This window comes from Salminus brasiliensis, chromosome 1, assembly GCF_030463535.1.
Source record: "Salminus brasiliensis chromosome 1, fSalBra1.hap2, whole genome shotgun sequence".
In the NCBI taxonomy this organism is placed as follows: Eukaryota; Metazoa; Chordata; class Actinopteri; order Characiformes; family Bryconidae; genus Salminus; species Salminus brasiliensis.
In genome coordinates, this window is record NC_132878.1 from 82,925,919 (window position 1) to 82,947,900 (window position 21,982).

Here is a 21,982-nt window from a genome sequence, read left to right on the forward strand (position 1 = left end):
CAATGGGAAAAGATTTCAAGATGTTTTTTTCAAGATGTGCTTTTCTATTGATCCATTCTTCCAGAATTAACCACATAGTGATCAAAGCAGCAACAGGGTTCAAATGATAACGAAAACTAAAAACGGAAGAAATTGAGATACAGGTTTACATACAATACATTATTGACAAAATAACAAAATACGCTGCATCAACAGACAAATACAGACACATACAAGGTTCTGAAACACTACAAAAAACAAAAAAATGACAAACCATATAAATGAAACAATAGAAGCTACATAAAACTAAAAATAATACTAGGTACACAAACAGCAAAGCAAAGTAATACGCAAAATAGACTACATATAATAACACCATAGCAACGATGGACTAGTGAAAGCCCACACCTTGCCTATTGTGAAAGATTAAGCAAGATTAGCAAGAGTAGCTGTACAATCATAATTCAGATGGGATAAAATGTACATGGGTTCTTGGGTAATTTTCTCTTTTACAGGAGCTATTCTGTCTATACTCTGTTCCATCTGGATTGGCCATTTGGTGCATTTCTCCCTCCTCCACTATTATTATTATTTTTCACTGAGCTCAGCGTGCTCTGTTCATTTTAGTCCTGACTGGACACATTTCCCATTTTACACTTCTACTCTCCATTCTCCACCAGTCTCCTAGTCTGTGCTTCTATATTATACCGTTGCTGAATTGGAAAGCAATGGATGTTTTGTGGGAATCTCTCAACACATTACATTATCTGGGTGGTAGAACTTTTTCTCCACCCTCTCTACATTGAGAGTGCATTAGCAGGACGAGGAACAAAATAAAGGCAAGCAGAAAATCCAGTTCCCTCCAGCTGATTAAAGGGAGATTATAATGATTATAGGGAGGTTATGATGGCAGCTGCAGGTACAAAGCATTATTTGATCATCACATATTTGCAAACTTGGTCATATGATGGCATATGACCAAGCTTTTGTCACGCTTCCTTATTGCTGGATGTGAGAATTTTATCAGTGCGCCCCCCTGACGCACTAATCCAATGTGAATAGAGTCTCAATGGTTTTTTTTTTATGTCTAATCATATATGCAGAATGGGGAAAATCACCGCCTGCTCATGGTAAACCTAGCATAAAGAAGCTGCTGAAGCTGACTGTTTGAATACAAACCTTGAGCTCACCGCATGTATTGTCAGGTGTTGTAAATCAGTTGCCTCTAGGACAAAGGTGTGGATCATCGCTCTGCCATTCAGCATAGCGTATATGAGTGGGGCGGTGGCTTTAGACACTGATTTATAGACTCCTTGATCACATGCATGCTGTTCCTTTTTAAAAACCCACTCTGCTGTCTGAAGGTCCTTCTCTTCCTCCCGCCCGACATGCTGTCACTCGAATGATATAGAAACTCTTAGGGAGCAGGACTCTGTGTTTGTGTCTTTGGGTCCCAAATTGAGTCTGTATTCGTGGTGCTCCCCACTTTGGTACGAGTATTATTTGTTGAATTATGAATAATAGCAGTGCTGCTTGATTTATTTTCTCTCTCCTTCGTTCCAACTTAGTCATTTGTCTTTCTTTATGCAATTAGCTAACCTTCCCTCGCTAGTCCCTGTTCTCCATCACAGCCAAAACAGAAGATGTTGAGAGGTCTCTGGGAACATGGGTGTATGTGTGTCCCTTCGCCACAGATTCCGATCCGGCTTAATTAATTTGGGTCTTCAGTGAGGCAGCAGAAACGAGACTGCCCACTGTGAATTCAAATCATCGGTGGAGTCGACATTTATCTGCAGTCCTTCAATATTTCAGAACTGAAAAACGTGATTTGTCTTGCTCTCACACTATGACACAAGCTCTGTTAAGCGGGTATGAAATGTGAATTAAAAATAAGGTGAGGGATCGAGCGACCTCAGCAAACCACAGCAAATTTTCTCCGCCTTGTCTGTTCTATAGCGACTTGCAAGCTGTGTATCGTTCCTATTCTCTCTTTGCTGTAGTATTTTAAACAATACATTTCTTTAGCTCTTAACGAATCACATTTCCTATCCAGTTCTTCTGTCATTGCCTAGCCGTCAGCTAGCCAGTGAAATCTTGGCCCCTGGTTAACAGCTCTGATACAGTTGACAAATCGCATTTATGGAAATCATGTGTTTCTGGATCACTTGTTTGGACACATTATACAGTGTGGCCAATTCTGCATAATACACTGCTGGCAGTATGATTCAAGCCGTTCTGGTTGCATGCTTCTGGCCTCGCTAGCTGTCCCAGACCACATTCCTCCTGCAGGATTGGAAATTGGAGTTTAAAATTGGTGCAGTCACACTTTTATGTCTAAATAGCACGTTTCACATACCACCTGGACTGGAGTGGACTGGTTATCTCTGTTTAACTATGGTGTTTGGCTTCCTGTTTTCCCACTGTTGTACTCAATTTACTTAATGCGCATAGCTAATGGTGTGTAAAATTGATTGACACTGACAATCTGTTCTCCCAGTACAAAGAGTTAGGTAGGAAGGCTGGGGTTTTCTGAAGTCTGAGGGGCAGGTTTCATACGGTCATGTGAAAACTTCTTTATTAAAATCTTTATTAAGACATATTGACATATCAATACCTAATCTTCTTTCAAACAATATCTATAGATAAATGTGGTAGAATTGCATCACCTTGGAACATTTGAACAATTTCCTATCATTTATTCAAGAACAAAATAGATGCCAATTGCTCCTGAGGAAAAAGTTAGGACACTATATTTTGGGTCATTGTCATGTCGCAAGGTCAGCCTCTCCTTCGGCTTTTATTCTTTGGGCAGTTAGTCTCACATTTCCTTCAAGCACCCTCTGAATCAAGAAAAGATTTAGATGTAGAGTAGCTTGTCAGGCCCCGCTGCTGCAAAGTAGCCCCAAACATTCACATTTCCACCTCCATGCTTCATAATTGATATGGGTTCTTGTGCTCAAATGCTGTGTTTTTGTTTGCGGCAAGCATGTCTTCTGTTACTGTGTTCAAATAATTGGGATAAACTTACTAGGACAGCCTTGTTTTTTGATTTTACAGATTACAAATTGTTCTGAGATCTTGCCTCTACAATCTTCCATCTGAAGGCCTCTTTTGAGCTTGTCATGATGATACCACTTACTTCAACAATCATGAGCAAAGCAAATAAAATGTCTGAGGTCAGAATAAGACAGACTCCTCCAAAATCCCCCTAAACAATGTTCTAATAATCTGCAGCTGATATGCTGCACCTGATTATCGCTTTACGTAGCAATAATTGTGGCCATCACAATTTTTCTCACAAAAAGTTGCATTTCTATGCATCTTAAATGTCCATATGATTTAAATATTCAAGGCTTTCATTAGGTTTCCCTCTACATTTTTATATGTATGTTACCACAGTTACCACATATTTACCAATATTGTTCCAATGTTGTTGGCATCTAACCACATTATTTGATCTTCACACATTTGCATTCTTGGTCATATGATGGTATATATAGAAAATACAACAAGAAATTGCTGGATTAGAGCTTTCTATTACTAAAATTAGAGCTCTCCTATTTTCCAAATCCCAGTTAAAATGACTAGCACACCCTTTGTGAACTTCACATGTTAGAGCTAGAATAGGTATTATACAAAACTACTAGCTTGGAGCTAATGAATGCCAATGAAGGGCTACTTCTAAAACATGTATAAATGCCATACCAGTAGCAGTTGAACTTTTTCTTTCTCCCAAACTTTTTATTCCATATGCTAAACACATACAGCAGAGGTTTGGACTGAAATGAACTTTTTCTTGCTGATACAGACTAGTAGAAGCAAGTAGGGTAATTTTCCCACAATACTGGGAGACGGTTCCTCGCTTCCCTACATGTGGTAGTCATCTCTCTTACTAATCATTTTACTCTGTACTGTGCACAAGCCACACCCTATGTCTGCTGGAAATGACACTTTAAATGATAATGAGTTTGAGTCTTCAGAGTGCATCTTTATCCATCTTTACATACTGCTTGCTTACACACTACAACAACTTGCTACAGTGTTTTATGTCATGGGCTCTTTAATTACCAAAGCGCTGTCTCTGCTGAGCTGGCACATTTCTGGAGTGGCTGAAAAATTCTTTGTGAGTTCAATAACGATACGTAACGAGTACAAAGAAAAATAGTTGTTGACAGCATGCGCCTGCACTTCCTCCTTGTCTTTGGCTTAATAGTCCGTCTTGGCCGCGCTGGAACGATGGGAGAAACATGATCGGCTGTAGAGGAATATGGCAGCTCAGTGACAGCGTCGGTTTGGAGAGTAGCATAAGCGTTCTGTGTGTGTATCCGGTTCGGCGGGCTGGCTAATGGGTAGATTTAATAGGTATTAGCTGTGCGCAAGTGCCAGACACTATCAGCTTTCTATCGGCCTCCGGTTACAACGTCGTGAAAGCAGCCTGTCAGGGGCGGAGTGCTGCGAGGCCTCTGCTGTCTTGGGCCTATTTTTAAGAGCCGTTAATTAACTGCTGTGTTTAAATAATAGCTCCTGTTTCTGCTGGTAGACCGGCATACTGAGCACTTGTGGCATAGTCTGTTCATAACTGATGGTCCTTTCTGTAATGGCTTAGATTGCCTAATGCTGGCAGACGGCTTCAAAACATCAGTAAAAGTAATTGATGACTTTAATGAACCAACATGAACAAGGGAGAACTTTCTAAAGCAGCAGTTGTTGAGCAACAACCTTATCCTCTGATGGGGGAAATGTTTTGGGTTTTTTTTTTCAATTAACTGAAGTTTTTATTAGCTTATAAACTGTTTAATCTAACATGCTTTTTTTTTTTACTGTGCCATGATTGTGCCAGATGTGACTGTTGATGCATAGCATGGTAATGACCTTACATTATAGATGTTTTAACAAAGATATTGAAATAAAATTAAACTTCTTAATTGCTGATTTTTCATCTGTCCACTGTGGGTGTAACCATTTGCAGAATTCATTATTTTATTTCCTATAAGTAAATAATGTCTTGATTTAATAGTTTTTTGATGCTTTTAGTGGTGTAAGTCTGCTGAAGTGTCAGTGCCTCACAGCATTAGGATGGGAATAGAGCCAAGACTACACTCAAATATCTCTTATTGTCCAAAAATGTTTCCAATAAGGTCTGGCGCTCTGCCTCCCAGTAAACCGCTAACTGTGACTGCTGGAGCCCATAAAGGAGTAGCTAATTTCACAACAGAGTCTCCTATGCTAGAGTTCTATTAACATGCCCCTTTAGATGTACTTCCCTGAGCAGGGCAACCTGTTTGACACGTAATTTGAAGGAGAGTGTTGTTCCGGTGGGCAAGCTTTGGCCAGAGCATTAGCCTTAACTTTCCAGGTGTGCCGCCAAGACGTCAATTCATTCGCTCCTCTGTGAGGGCTCTAAAACTGGAGTTGAGTGGGTGCTAGCTCTCCCTGTTACACACTGGGCTGCTAACAGTGATTCCTGCTCCCTATCCCCTCATGAATTACTGGAAATCTCTAACCCTGGATGTATGCCTCTAACTTGTCTACCTTCTATCCAGAGAAGTAACTAACTGGCATTTAGCATGAACACAACCACAATCATTAAGACTAACCATGGAAAAGTGGTTTATACTAAACATGCCACACTTTGAACGAGTGAAAAACCCAACACCAGCCATAATTATACAGAGACTTACCGCTTTTAGTTTATTTAACTAGATTATTTAATTTAAAAACCTTTCTGCTTTCTGTGATCAATAACCAAATAATCTGTAAAAGCAGTCTAAAACTGGTTAAACATTATTTTTGTCATTTGTTTACAGACAATATATCCACCTATTCATCCTACAGCAGTTCAGCCTGAACTGCTTTTTGAATTGAACAACTAACACAGCAGAGTTTATTTACATACACCATAATAAAGGCAGAGTAACAGGGGTAAAGAGAGGTTGAAAATGTTGTCTTCTGGGCCTCCAGGGAAAGAAAGAACATCCAAGCAAAAATATTCATTGATTTTAATAAATAAATTTTTGGACATTTTTGGGCTACATAGTTACAGACAACCGTTTTGGAGGCTTCCCAGTCACCTCTGTGGCTTTTGTTTGATCTTTGTGGAAGGTTTGTGACACCTGCTGTTCCACAATTCAAGTGCATTCAGCTAGAAGTTTAATTACAGCCACCGCGCTCCCGGGCTGTGAGGCATTTTGAAGGTCCGTGGGATACGCCCTCTCCGAGATAGCGCTGCGATGTAGCCGTCCCCTGCAGTCATCTCTGATTTGCGCTGAGCAAATTCCTTGTGACACTCAGCAACTTATAGAAGCCCTGGGGCTAATGCTGGGATCCACAGTAAATAGAGGTATCTCTGTAATCAGAACCTATGCCTCCATTACTTCCATTCATGCTTCTGCTTGGCATTTAAGTGACAGGATAAGTGTCCTTTGAGGGTCTACAAGTGCCATCTATTTTCCTCAACTGTCTTATCATATGGCTTCTCTTTAAGCATGATTCACGACCTGACTGACTCGATGTGACACACTAACGCGACCCACCCCCCATCTCTGTGCTCTCCGCCAGACTGAAGACACTAAACACTATCGTGCCGTTTCTCAGTCACGTTATCGGTGCACAATGAAGCCAGGCAGAAAACGCCATGGTGCTGCTGATAGCTGATGACAAGGCCAGTGCAGCTTGGTCTTTACATTGTATTTGTTTTGGCTTGTTCTCTGAAGCCTTAGAATTGGTGCTCAGAATCCCCAGTGCAAAATGGTACTTAGTCATACCAACAGGCTTAGTCTTACAATGGTTCTCTTTCTTTGGCCTTTTCTCTTTCGCACTTTCTCTCTCTCAGATAAATACACACTTTTTGTCTTTCTCTGTGTCTCCCTCAATTCACAAACACACACACACACACGCGCACATACACACGCACACTCCTACAAAGACAGTTTTTCAAATTCCACCTCCACAATGCATCTCGACAGCTTTATCTCCCTCAAGTCATCTTCCACTTTCATAAGTGCTTATCAAAAAATGATTTAAATTAAACTACCTACACAGAGGCAGGGGGGGAAATACATTGACAGAATTAGAAACACTCAGACGTGCAAGAAATGCCTGTGGGAGCTTAACGATATTTTATTCGGTGTGTTAGCCTAAGTGTTCTGTAGCTCTGAGTGTTTGTATGTAATTACATTTTGGCAGCGCATTCCTTTGTCCATTAGATTGGATAATTTGCAGTGAGATGCAGTGGGAACAAACCTTGTCTTTTGGATTTATTACGAGCACAGAGTGCATCAATATAGCTTCAGAAGAACACTGGCTTCATTACTCAGCATTTTTTTTAACCCCTTAAAAAAATGTTCTGCAAACTTCTACTACCAAAGAATTGGCCCAACAAATCTGTACAGATATCCATGTAGTTACTGAGTGATACACCTTGCTGCGGTAAGGGTTAAATAAAACATGGAAACATATTGACGATGGGTGGAACCTGTGGATTTTACCTCCAGCCACACCATTGCAGTGTTCTCAGACAAACACCAGCGTTCTGAAGACCAGTTCTCACTCTTTCAAAAGGATAGTGAAGTCTTACAAGAAAAGCTCAGCACACAATCAGATTTCCATGAGTCCTGTTTGGTGTCTGATGTGTTTCTTTACAAATAGCTTGTATATAGTATAGTAAATAGCTAGTGTTTCATCCAAGTAAAGTGATTCCAAATATTCTACATAGTACCATCTACAAAAGGTTTTCAGCCAGTGTAAAGAACCATTTAACCAGCCTGTTAGCCATTTAAGCATCATTTGAGCACTCATTGAGTTGACATGGCTCTATATAAAATGATTGTCTTTAGTTAAGAACCCTAAAAGAACCTATTTTTAAAGGGTGAGGGGTGGCACTTTTGCATATAACTGTAAATGTAAACCGCATATAACTGTAAATGTAAAAGTTAAAAGGTTCTAAAACAGAAACTGAATTGACAAACTAAGTAAACCGGTATTTCAAAGATTTCATCAGTCACACACAGCTAGGACACATCAACCCCACACACTGGTCTCCTAGAGTTTGGTAGACAGCACACAGCCTGTGTGCACTGAGTGCTCTGGAGTTATGGATATTTATAAACAGATTTGTGTTCAACGTGCTCCGGCATCTTATTTGAGCACCTTGGTTTCAACCGAAGGCCAATCGTTAGGTGGAGGTTTTTAAATATGCCTTAATAAATGCATCTGTGTCCAACGTTTCTCCAAACATTTTTAAATATGACATTAACTGAGTGAGCCTTCTATTGAGATAAGCCACCAGTTTCCATGAAAGACTGCTTATTTAGTAACGCCTCAAGGACAGTGTTTTCTTCGCAGGTAGGTTTGAGCCTAAGGGATGAGACTATGACACACAGGCAAGAACACAGTTTTATTTATTTAACAGGGGCTGTTTAATATTTTGCTTTTGGGACAAGCTCCTCTGCTTATGTATGACACATCACCTTCAGATGCATTGCATCACATGCTTTTTATGTCCAAAAAAATATCTCCACTATTTATTTATCTGACTCATTTGAACACTTCTTGCAAACTTCTTTTTTTTTCTTTACGTTGTGTGAACATTTTCTGATCAGTGGACAATAGAAAAGCTCCAGCTCAATAAAATCTGTTTAGATTGATGGTCCTTTTCTTTTCTTGCTCTACACTAGCTCTCTTGATAAAGTAATATCCACCCATGGATTCTCTTACCACTGTTATGCCGATGACACTCAACTCATCCTTTCTTTTCTACCTTCTGACACACAGATTTCTACCCGCATCTCGTGTGTCAGAAGCGTGTCTCGCTGATGTCTCTTTTCGGATGGTAGCTCACCACCTCAAACTCAACCCCACAGAGCTGCTGTACATCCTGGAAACTTCTGGACTTTGAAACTCTGGATGCCCAGGTGCTTGTTCAGTCTCTTGGCACTTCAAGACTTGACTACTGCAACTCTCTTCTGGCTGGTCTTCCTTAGCGTACAGGCCCCTGCATCTAATCCAGAATGCAGTGGCACGGGTTGTTTTTAATGTTGAAAAGTTCATGTTTTAATGTTGTAAAGTTCAGCCATGTCACTCCTCTGCTGCGTTCTCTTCACTGGTTTCCTGAAGCTGCTGCCTGCGTCAGATTCAAAACCTGACGCTGACCTACAAAGCCAAGAACGGACCAGCCTTTTCTGTCCTGGCACCATACACACACACTTAAACTACACACACATGTTCAGGGAACAGAGACATGTGCAATTAAGAGTCATTTGCTGTAAATAATAGTTATTGCATTTTTAAATCTTATTTATATTGTGTATATAGTGTAAATTATTTATCTACATTTTTGTATCTGAGTGTCTTGCTATCCCTTTCTGCTGTGACACTGAGAATTTCCCCACTGTGGGACTAATAAAGGATTGTCTTATCTTACCAAAGTGGTGGAACGAACTTCCCCTGGGTGTCCGAACAGCAGAGTCGCTCACTGTCTTTAAATGCAGACTTTTGTATTTAGTAGAATCTAAGCTTAGGCATCTTTTGGGTCCTGGTCTTTACAAACTAGCTATGGGTATTTTCTGAGTAAACAGTGAAGCACTTGTAGCTTGAAGCACTTGTAAGCACTTTTTGCTCTGGATAAAAGCGTCTGCTAAATGCCTTAAGTGTAAATGTAAAGTAAATCTTAGCAACCAACAGCTACACCATAGCAACTACCTAGAAACACATAGCATAAACACAACATTGCCTCAATTACACTTGCAGTTTCTGCAGGAACTGCACTTTCTTTTTTACCATGTTCTTTTTGGACAGTGATGGTATACCATATGTAAAAATGCAAATATCAGGATAGTATCTTCTCTAACAGAAAAATACTCTGTCAGTCAGTTTCCATATATAGTGCAGAAATTGTGAGAGAAATGATTAGATTACAACCAAGTACTGTAATTACATGGCCCCTATTAGATATTAGATATTAGAATCTGAACGCCTGTGACAAGAATCAAATTTACATTTACATTTAAGGCATTTAGCAGATGCTGTTATCCAGAATGACTTACAAAAGTGCTTTGCTATTTACTCAAGAAAAACCTCAGCTAGTTTGAATAGATTAATAATTCAAAGATACCTCTAACTTTAGACAGTACTGAACGCAAGTCAGTAAGGAGACCACTCTGCTATTCGCCCAAGTATTCTCAGAGGAGAGGTGGGTCTTCAGTCTGTTTTTTAAGACAGTGAGCGACTTGGCCGTTCGGACACCCAGGGGAAGCTCGTTCCACCACTTTGGTGCCAGGACAGAAAAAAGTCTGGACGCTTGTCTTCCACAGATTTTGAGGGGTGGCGGGTCGAGCCGAGCCGTACTTGAAGCTCGAAGGGCTCTAGGTGTGGACGGGCTTTTGACCATTGCCATCAAGTACGGAGGGGCTGGTCCATTCTTGGCTTTGTAGGCCAGCATCAGGATTTTGAATCTGATGCGGGCAGCTACAGGAAGCCAGTGAAGAGAACGCAGCAGTGGAGTGACATGGCTGAACTTAGGAACATTGAAGACGACCCGTGGCAGTTGCAGGGGTCTGATGGTGCGCAGAGGGAGACCAGCCAGAAGAGAGTTGCAGTAGTCAAGTCTGGAAATGACGAGAGACTGAACAAGCACCTGGGCGGCCTTTCTAGAGAAGAATGGTTGAATTCTCCGGATGTTGTACAGGAGAAATCTGCATGACCGAGTTACATTTGCAACATGACCTGAGAAGGATAACTGATCATCCATGACTACACCAAGACTTCTAGCTTCTGTAGAAGGAGTGACCAGTGAGTTCTCCAGTGGTGACTAGACAACTGGGTCATATCATCTCTTGTGGAGTTCATGCCTCAACAGGCCAAAGTTGTTTTGGTGGCACGAGGGGGACCTGCACAATATTGGGGAGGTGGTTTTAATGTCACAGAAACCGGTTAACAAGAACTTTTACTTACAACCACAATGAAAACTAGCTCAGCTATTTAAATGAGTGCTACTGCATTCAAACACTGAGGGTCATTCTGTTCTCTGTTCTGTTCTGTTCGTGTTTTGATGAAAGACGCCTGCCTTCACTGCAGTGTTTTTATTATGGTGGAACACCAAAATGACTCTAAAATACAGGAACAGCCATCTACCCAAAGCGGCACTCTGCAGCTGGCAACGTGTAGAAATAGACCTTTGTTGTTGGCAATGGGACAGTTTGGGTTTCTTGTTGATACCTGCTCGCAATGCGTGTTGTTAGTACAGGGAGTTAGTTTGTTGTTCAATACCTGTCATTAAAATCTTTTCTACTACTATTTTTTAATGAATTCCTGGTGACTGCTAGGTTACAGTCAAGTTGCGTGGAGTGGAGGGCTTTATTGTGAGATATTGTCAGCATTCCCTGAGTGATTCACTTTAAATCTGCAACTTAAAATAGGTAAGAATGTACCTTTTCAAGTTATAAATGTCTAATTAAAATTAGATATTTAGTTATAAACCCAGACTAATTGTCAAATTGGCCCCTTTCTCCCTATGTAGAGAATGTAAGTTATGAAATCCCAGTGTTTATGAAGCCGGGGTTAAACACTGAATATCAAATGACTTTTTGTTAGACATGTTGTGCATGGTTTGGGGCCAGGAGCAGTTATTTTCAGACCTGCATTGTCCTCTATGTATACAGTAGGGGGTAATTTGGACAGCAAAAACTACTCATCAGGTAAAGGTTTCGTTCAGCTTTCATTGAAAGTTCAGTCTGCAGTATTCTACAGTCTTGGAACTTTTTTGTACTCACTGTGACATGGACTGTGATTATTATTCATGCATTTTTAAAAAATCCACACAGAAATATATGTGAATAAAAGTTACACTTATAGAGTTAAAAGTATAAGATCCTTGAGAACATTTTATGGGGTCTGCAGTTGTGGAGGGACCTCTTAAGGTGGTTTAAGGAACCATTAAGGAACTTTTTTCTTTTAAAAACTTTTCTTGAAGGTTTATTAAAGCACCTTAAAGCAGTTCCCTCCATAGTTTTCCTCAAGGATCTTGAACTTTTAACAGTAAATGAAAAGATACATTGTCCACATCAGCATAGTTACTATTACTATGTTGATAGTGTAAGCATAGTGTGATCTTTTACAGGCTTGACAAGAATTGCAAGCTCTAGTCAAATGCAGCATCATTGCTTAACTAATATACAGTAGTGTCCGCATATCATGCTTGGAGCTGCGCCCAATTAACAGCTGTACAAATGCATTCATTGACAAGGACATTAATAGAAGTTAAGGACAATAATGAAAATTCTAGTTGTTCTGGGGACCTGGGCTTTTGAGTGTGAAATAATTTCATTTACATGAAACAAGCTATTTAACTGGATTGAAGTAAAATAATATTTGTTGATGTGAAAATTTAAATGAAATAAATTCATGTTCAAAACGCGATATGTAATGTGTTTCATGTTTTTTTTTTTTTTTAATACCAGTAATATTATTGGTTACTTTTTTGTACAATAATTCTTTACTCAGTGATACTTTTGTGGTATAATAATGAAAAAGTGCATGTAAATGATTCAGTTCCTGACTGGTGGTGCTTTTCCAGTGCAGATGCAGAGGCAAAGTCAACAAAGAGCTACTTAAAACCTAGTTAATTCTGAGTTAATTCTGGAGAAGGCTAAGAAGGCTTTTGAAAAACAATCGCAAGTTAAGCAGTTCGCAACCCATCAAACCCTTGGACCATGCAGTCCTTTTCCGTTTTCAGTGCGTTGGTAAAGGCTAATTGCAGATTATGGTCAAGGGATGGTTACTTATATATATTTCATAAATGGGTGTGAAGAGCCATACTGACTGATACAGTAGAGTAACGTAACAGAATTTTGAGTTCACAGGGTTTTATAGTTCTCTTGAGAGGTCACATGCATCGAGTTCTGCAGTGCACTAGCAGAGCCCAGAGTGGCCATGACAGAGACGCCAAATTCCATTTTGCAAGTCAGTGTACCATCAACATTAATTGAAGGTGCTGTAGAATTGTCACAATGTTGCTTTAACCCTTTTGTGATCTTAACATTCTGTATACTCCCCTTGTCCTAGGAACCACAAATGACCCAAAGACCATATATTTACCTTGGTGGTCTACAGGTTCAATGAAAGTATGAACAAAGGTGATGTTTTACTTTCTCTAATGTTGAAATCACTCTAGGAAAACAATTCATTCAATTTCAAGCTAAAAAAAAGATAATTTATGGGGACTTTCTCTGCTGGTAAACATGATTGGTATTGTGACCACCCCTAAAGGACACACCACCCCTAAAGGACACACTTTACACATTCATTTCTGGACAAGCTGAGAGATAGGGAACCATCACTGACAAGAAAGAAGCATGTGGACTAGGTACAGTAACACTACAGGGTTTCACTTGAAAATGGTGAAAATGGAAAATGGTTTTGCAATGACGGAGACGCCATTCACCATATTCCAGCCACTGGAGCATAAACATGAATTTGAAAGTGTTTTATTTTAAGGTTAAATCACTAAATAATGTTGCTTTAAATCTGTTTATCATAACAGACATACACAGCCATTGACTTTTGATGATTGTTTCCCACACAAGAACAGCTACTGTCAAGTGTCATCAGTAAAGTGTCTTCAGTGTGTTCAGTCCCTGTAGTCACTCCTTCAGTGTCCTGAGCGGAGTGTTGTCTCCAGGCTGAGGAACACACTGCTGATGTCAGTCTGCAACGGTCAGATTCCCCTTGACTGATCCACACACACTCCCCCATCCTCCTATTCTCCCTAGACTGGAAGGACACAACATTCAAACGTCCTCCTCTCCTCCTCCTCTTCCTCCTCCTCCTCCATCATCCATCTCCTCTGAGTCTGCCCACTGAGAGAGAGTCACTCTTCATACAGAGACTCATTCCTTTACTCTCCCATATTCCAATCTAATCAATCTCTCTCTTTCTCTCATCCATCCTAATCTCTCTCTCGTTTTCTCGTCAATCTTCCTTTTTTTCTCCTCACTTCCTCTCTTCCCCTTTTTCTTGGTCTCTCTGTCTCCCTTTCTGTCTTTCCATTTCCTTGATCTTTCTCTTTCTTTTTTGTTCTTCTTTCTCTTTCTCCATCAGTCTTGCTCTATGTAGATATGTCTATCTGCTCTCTTCCTTTCTCCCCCTTACTTTTTCTCTTCAAACCCCCATTTATTTTTCTCTTTCACTTTCTCTGTGTGGACATGTCCTCCTGTGTCTCTCTCCCTCTCTCTCCCATCTATCCTCCTTTCTATTTTTTTCTCTTTAGTCCCTATCATTCATTTTCTTTTACTGTCTTTCTCTGTTTTTCTTTTTCCTTCTGTCTCTTATTATTTCTTTCCTTCTTTGTTTTTTTCTTTCTGTTATTTCCCTGCCTCTGATTTACTCTCTCTGTAGATGTGTCTGTCTGTTTGCCTCTGCCTCTCTCAATCCTTATCTGTCCATTTTTCTTTTTCACTTTATCGGTGTCCCTGTCTTTTCTGTTTTCTTTATTTTTATTACCCCCCTCCAATCCTTGATTGATTGTTCAATTTCCTTGTAAAACTACATATCCCAATATCATGATAGTATCTTCTCTAATAGAATAGGTCTTTCATAAAAGGTTCCACTGTAGGTCAGGTGATTTACCATATCATGTGCAAACACTGTGACAGAAATGAGTATTAGTCTATTAGAAACAGCTACACCAATGAGCCATAACATTTAAACTGTGAAATGGCAGGTGAAATAAATACCATTGATTATCTGGTTACTGTGGCACCTGTCAAGGGGTGGGATATACATATTAGTCAGCAAGGGAACAGGCAGTTTTTAAATTAGATGTGCTGGAAGTTGAAAAACTTGGCACTCCCTCACTTTACCTTCTCTTTTTCACTTTTTCTCTGTGTACCTGCCTGTACCTTTCTAAAAGGCGGGGTGATTGAGATGCAAACTAAGTTACTTTACAAATAGTAAAATGGAATTAATATGTGGGGACAAATATGTATGTCATTTCTCTGTAGATATGTCTGTCTGCCTCTTTCTCTTTCTTTCCTTCTTTAATTTCACTTTCACTTTCCGTCCTTGTCCTCGTCTTTGTCTTGCCGTCTCTGTTGATGTTTGTCGGTTTGCCTCTCACGCCCTCTCTCTGTTTTTACCTTGTGTGTGTGTGTGTGTGTGTGTGTGTGTGTGTGTGTGTGTGTGTGATGTCAGTGTCTGGACAGTGTATTCTATAGCGTCTGTCAGCAGTCGTGTCCACCCAGGAGTGGACCTGTCAGCTTCAGTCAGCTTGCTGGCCTCTGTCCCTTGCTAATGCTGACTCTGATACTGACTCTTCTGTTAAAGGAAAAATTCCATTGACACTCAGCCTCTGTGTGGATCATGTGTCAAAACCATGTGCACCCTTACGCCCATGTGGTCAAGCATAGCTGTTAACAACTGGGACCCACCCACGTTTATGTCACATCTCAGACCAGTACTGAGATGTGCCTGACTGTTTCAGACAACCCAGTGCAAACGTCTAAGTCCACATGAAGAAAACATATTGGCTTGAATCATACATGGATTCTGTTTTCAGACCCCTGGGAACAAAACGAAAACACAAAGCAGAAATATGCAAAAACTCCTCGAATCGCCACAATGCACCCATCAGACTCTCTGAGAACAGTCTGGGCATGGTCTTAATATTCTAATGAACTCATTTTAATGTGCTTGACTGACGAACAGAATTTGTTTGCGTTACTGTGGCAATGGCCACAGCCTTAAAACAGAGAAGTTGTGTTTTTTTTAGTTTTTTACTTAGTATCGTGATCCCACACCTAACACCCCCCCTCCCTCCCAAGTCGCGGCTAAAGCTGTAGCTCACCAGGTTTAGCTTTAGCTTCAGCTTTAGCTCTCCAGGTTGCTCAGACTCATAGAGAGGGCAAAGTCATGTTAGCCTTCTAATTGGTCAGACATATGCTGATGTAAACCTGATCCATGTTTAGGACTGCCCACTCCGACTTTGATAAGAAATGTATAAGACATACTTTGTACATTTACACTGGGAGCCCTAAGGAGCCACATTAACTTCATTAGAAAAACAACAACAGAAAATTCCACACGCTTGACACATGCTTGTTAATAGTTTCTTCTGAAATCAAGGGTATTAAAAAGGTTTATCCTGCTGGAGTAACTGTCTGAAATAACTGAGCATTGTTGTAAACACTTGATTTTATTCAGAGATAAGAGCGTTAGTGAGGTCACCACCCCACCTCATCCCCTGATTCAACTCCCTGACTCAACCCCCTGACTCACCCCAAAAGTATTGAACGGACCATCATTCCAGAGAACACAGTTCCACTGCTCCACAGCTCAATGCTATGTTATACCCCTCTAGCCCACACCTGGCATTAGGCATGATGCTAATAGGTTTATGTTTACCTGCTCCAGAGAGTCCTAGTCTATTTGACAGTACTTTTCTACAGGGACTAGACAAGCTGTGTGTGCTTGTGCAGATCTGTTTCATGAATATATGCAACTTAAGCTAAATGCAATTGTTAAAAACTTTTATTTGCATTAGTATTGCATAAAAACATTAGTATGTTTTCGTCTCTTCACTCATAATGTAGCAACAACCACCGGTAGTAAAAAAAGTAACCGCCTGCTGAACAGTTTAAAATTACAAGTAACGAGCCTGTCGAAAAGAGCTATGCCGTATAACTACTGCCTACAGAAAAGACCTATAAGAACAAAGCCTAGTTTCTGTTTTTAACAAGTTGCATCATATTGTGGTTAAAATAACGGCCTTTCGTTAACACACACAGTTCAACTAAACAAGAACAACAAGGGTTTTCTGTAGTACTGAAAAAGTGTTGTTATTGATGGAAAGATAATGGAACCCTTTTTGGGGCTACATAGAACCATTTTTTAAAGGTACTATATAGAATTTTCCAATGATCCAGGAGTTTTCTACCAATCCAACACACTCTTTAGCCTGGCAAAGAAACATTTGCAATAGGATAAGATAAAATAAGATGCTGTGGGAATTTGTCTCTTAGACTTTACATTTCCAAGCGTACATATATTCACATATACAACACCAGATAAAACCAATGCAAATTACACATCTTAAAAACATTGTTCATGGCCTCTTAACCTTAAAAGCTTTATTAAAGCAGGCACAAATGAGTTTAAAGCCTACACCTGGGCAAGCTATACCTTCTGCCTGAGGGTCGTCGGTCAGTTTATTGAGCTCCGCTCCTAGCATTTAAGCATCCAAATGCTTTTTGGTCTTGTCATGTTTCTTTATACCTGTATATCTATCTGTCTGGCTGACTGTGTGTGATATAAACTGCTACTAACTATATGAAGCACTTAGGATGGGCATATATCACTGAAGCCCTATTTGGCCATAATTAGCTTTACATGTGGAGGTGGGGAATGTAGTTAGAGGATTATCTAAGAGTTAGTAGCCCAAGACCAAATCCACTGTTGTTTATGGTCTGTTTCTTCCCCACATGAGCAAAGATTCCACAGCTTTCATTAGCATCCATTAGCATGTTGCTAAAAGGTGTTTCACATCCTACGAAAAATGACTTTTTCCCCCCTGAAGTGTAGAGGGGCTTGAAAGAGATTTAGTCAGTATCATGAATGTGTGCTTAAGTGAATTCGCAACATGTGACACAAATAAAGCAGGCTGTTCAGGTCTGTGGTAAATGTGGTAAACCTCAAATGTTCATTCAAATCCAAATGTAAAAGATGCCTTAAAGGACTTCTCAGAGGAATGATTCTCCTGGCAGCTTTAGTGAGTCTGGAATTTAGTCTAAGAGAAAAAACTGCCTCATGTTTGTTTTTTGTTTTTGTTTTTTTTTGGGTGACCGTGATGTGTAAAAGTCGCTTCCATCTCTGTCCTTCATCCCAAGATTTCATAGCCCGTGTGATTGGTTCTAAATATTATAGACATCCTGCATTAAAATAACAGTATCCCACCTCCCTATGTAAACTTATCCCGTCCGGGTTGCACCCGATGCTGACACAGATGTGCAAATGCACACATCTAATCCTTCTAGAGAAATTCTACCAAAAGAGTAGACTCTCTGGAGAGGATGAACATGAGTTGGGGATAAGTTGGTGGAGTGGTGATTATTCAACATCCTCACCTTTACTAATGCTTTGTCACTAAATGCAATCAAATCTTCACAGCAGTGGTCCAAAATGTAGCAAAAAAAGCCTTCACTGGAATTTTAGAAGAAGATTCACATTATATTTCAGAAGAGACAACAAAGGAACGAGCAGGTGTCCCAATACTATTGTCTATATAGTGTATATAAGGCTGGTAGTAATGGCTGAGACCACCCAAAAATGTCTGCTACACCAGCATAAGCATGGAAATGTGTGGAAATGTATTTGTGCACACATCTACCCTGACCTCCCTCCAAGGAGAACAGCAACAGGGTGTTGGGATTAAGAGAACTGGCACAACTGGACAATAAATAAATAGAAGAACTATCAGACTGAACTATCAGTTATCAAAGCTTAAAAAAAAACAAAGACTTTAAGGCCATAAAGCAAGAAAGGCCACTGACAAGACATTCAAAGCTAAGAAAGCTAACAGAGCTGTCAAAGCATTTCAGGGCACAAACAAATAAGGCAAGAGCTGACAGTCTAGAGCTGTCACGACATATCAGTCAGGCCATAGTGACTGATCCACCGAAACAATGAGTGACACACCAGCCAACCTATGAAAGAGAACGACAACCAAACGACAAGAGAAAAGGCAAATGAGAAGGGAGAGATAACAAACACACATGAGCATGGGTTCTGACACGTAACACTTGTGACGTGAATGCAGAGTGGAACAGAGAGAGATAAGAGGATTTATCTCCAGCAGATCCAGCAAAACACACTCTGACAACTTCCATGTGGTGCAGGAGAGATGGTTTTCAAAGTACCATCGTTCACATTCACATCACTGATCGAATAGCTTAAAACTGTTTAACAGCTAACAGGCTACAACCTTGCATACATAAACCATGCCCACTGGCATGTAGCTTTTAAGGGGGTCTTTAAAAGTCCTTTAAGGAGTCCATACTATTGGAAAGCCCCCTAATTTTAGATGTGAACTCACTCGTGTTTAATAGGCTGAAGCCGGGCTTTTCTAGACTACTTGTACTGGGGCGCACATTTAATAATAATAATAATAATAATAATAATATTACATTAGCAATTCCACTGTCCTTACTTTATCCTTTTGCGACATAAAACTACATGTAACTATAGCTAGAACTCAACAATGCTCATTTTGCAGGCTTGTGTTGTAAATGCCTCAGTTACTAGCTAGCATAAATAAAGCCTGTGCTAATGTAACCAATGCCTTTGCTTTAATGGTTTAACATATTTTTAATATGCTATATGGATTTTAATGGATATCTGTTACAAAAAGTGTAATAAACTGGCTCTTACTGAAAACGTTGACTGCTTTTGGAAAGATGCTGGGGCATTGTAGGAAATGTAGTCCCTGTAGTTCAGCAATCCAGAACAAATTACTCCTGCCATAATTTTACTGAGGCACAAAGTATTTTTGTTTGTAATTGTCTGTCTTGGAGTATATCTGTATCCTTTCACTGCTTTAAAAAAACAGACTGCCAGTGTCTCACTGCACTACATTTTCTTTAATGATTGTCAATCTAGATGCATCTAGATGCACTATTTCGATATTTGTTCAGTATTTTAAAGTGAGTGAGCTGTGATCTAAGCTGGAGAACACAACAAGCTTAACTGAGAGGTACATAGACCCAGAAGGCCATTTCCACAGTATAAAAAGCCTCCCACACATTTCATGTACATTACATTATAAAGAGAAATTTCCAAATCCATGCTTGACAAATTTGAATGTTTCCAATTCCTTATGACAATAAATTATTTGCCACCACATTAGCTTAACCCTAATGCTGATACACCCTCCTCTCTATCGAGATTTGAAGTAACTGGACTGGAGCATTTTTTTTTAATCCTCTATGCTGCTTAAAAACCTTTGTGAAGCGACTTATTAAAATCGGTTGAAAAATGAAAAGTTATTGTTACTTGCATTTGTTTACAGGGTAGGACTTGCCTTGCCCAATTACAGCCTACGTGCTTTGATGTATCAAACCAATGCGCAGAATGTGTATATGTTCAGCGTTAAGTCCAGAGCCTGAGCCAGGCAAGTATGTCATTACATAAAGATTCTTAACACAGTAACTCTCTTTGAAAGTAGCTTTTATTTACCTGCTAGCCCCGCTACTATTTCCATTCATTTACATAAGCCTGGTAATGGGTATTTGCCTGTTACATTAGCATTAAGCTTACATTGGAGAATTTGTTGACAAGAATATCCAAAATCAAATTCAGGATTTTTTTTTTCTTTTCTTTTCAAAATGCAATTCTTGTTATTTGTAGCTATGTCAAATTTGACAGGTGCTTAGTAGGCGTTTACTTTTGTAAATTCAGTGCCTGCAGCTAATCAATAGGTAAAAATAAATAGCAAGACTTGACAATCGTTTTGCACCCCAGAGACTCTGGACTCGGACTCGCCTACAGCGACAAGTGCCTGTTCCTGTCAATACCTGATTAGATTTACATGGTCCCAGTAGTGGTAAATATTTCAGAAATAATTATGGCTTGCAATTATGTCATCTTGTGGCGCCTTTGGTGGCATGTCTACCGTGGGTTGACATGCAGCAAGATGACTGTTATTAGGGGGAAAATGCATATGTGTAATCAACAAAATCAAGCCAGCTGTGTCAACACACACACAAAGAATGCATTCAGTTGTGTTTTACAAACCCACTTATTACTATTTGCTCTGCAATTTCTCCTATTCTAGTGGACTGGCCAATTATACTAGCTTTATTCCCCGCATGACTGGTTAAAAAACAGTTAGGCTGATGTTTAACAAGCCTCTTCAGAGGCGGAAAAGTTCTGTTCCCTGCAAAGCACAAAGTTTCCCGGATTGTCCGAAATAACTAATTCAGAGCTTTCCGTGTGCGCGGCGTTCAATTTTAGAGTTATGTGGTGAGGAGACAGCTAATTATGTAACTCCTTTGTGCTGTACTTACAAGCTCCTATGAATTCATTCAATGGGAGAGAAGCAGAACCTAATTTGAACAGCCATGCACACACTTTCTGTCACACACGCAGCTCCTTCTAGCTGAGAAAGCAGTACCACGGAATACTGGCCAGTCTACAAAAGTCTGCAATATTTTGTACACATAATGCATCTGTGAGTAAATGCGCATATTGATTTTTTTTTCCCTTTCCTTTTACACAACCTGATAAATATCCGCCATGGTTTATTCTTGACCGCAGGCTACATGAAACATGGAGCACACAATTCTCACACTTTCCTGAGCAAGGATCTGGAATATTCGCTCCTAACTCCCCCTCTCTGTGTGCCAGCACAGAAAATTAATCACATTTCAATTATAACCATGGCAGGATTTAATGCATAAATTGGCTGACAGCAAACAAGTGGTCCGGTGCAAATTATGAGCTGATTTGTTCAAAGAGGATGCATACAGAAAACACACACACACACAGACATAAACAGATGCGAAAGACACAGTCACACATGGAACAGAGGTTCTGAACAATGTAGTGGCTGACGGACTGAATCACCGTCAATACCACCCAGTGATGCGTAGAAGGAGATAGAGAAAAGAGAAGAGCAAAGGGGAACAGACATCGGTGCGTTGGAGGAAAATGGAATAAGACAGAGAGAAGCAGAGTAAGAAATGACACGGACAAATTTACATAGAAAAGGGGTGAGAAAAAAAAAAGGTATAAGAAGTATTTCATTCATTTCCAAACATGCTGGCCACTGACAGAAACATCTACCTGGTAGGGCTGCCTTGCTGATGTACAGTTATAGATATCATGTTCATGCATTTGTGTTTGCCCTTCAACAGTGGTGAGGTTTTGACCTCAGAGACGCTCTTAGTAGTGATACTTGACCTGCAAATACTGGAAGGACATTATTATAATGAAGAAATAACTGGATGTATTATTTAGC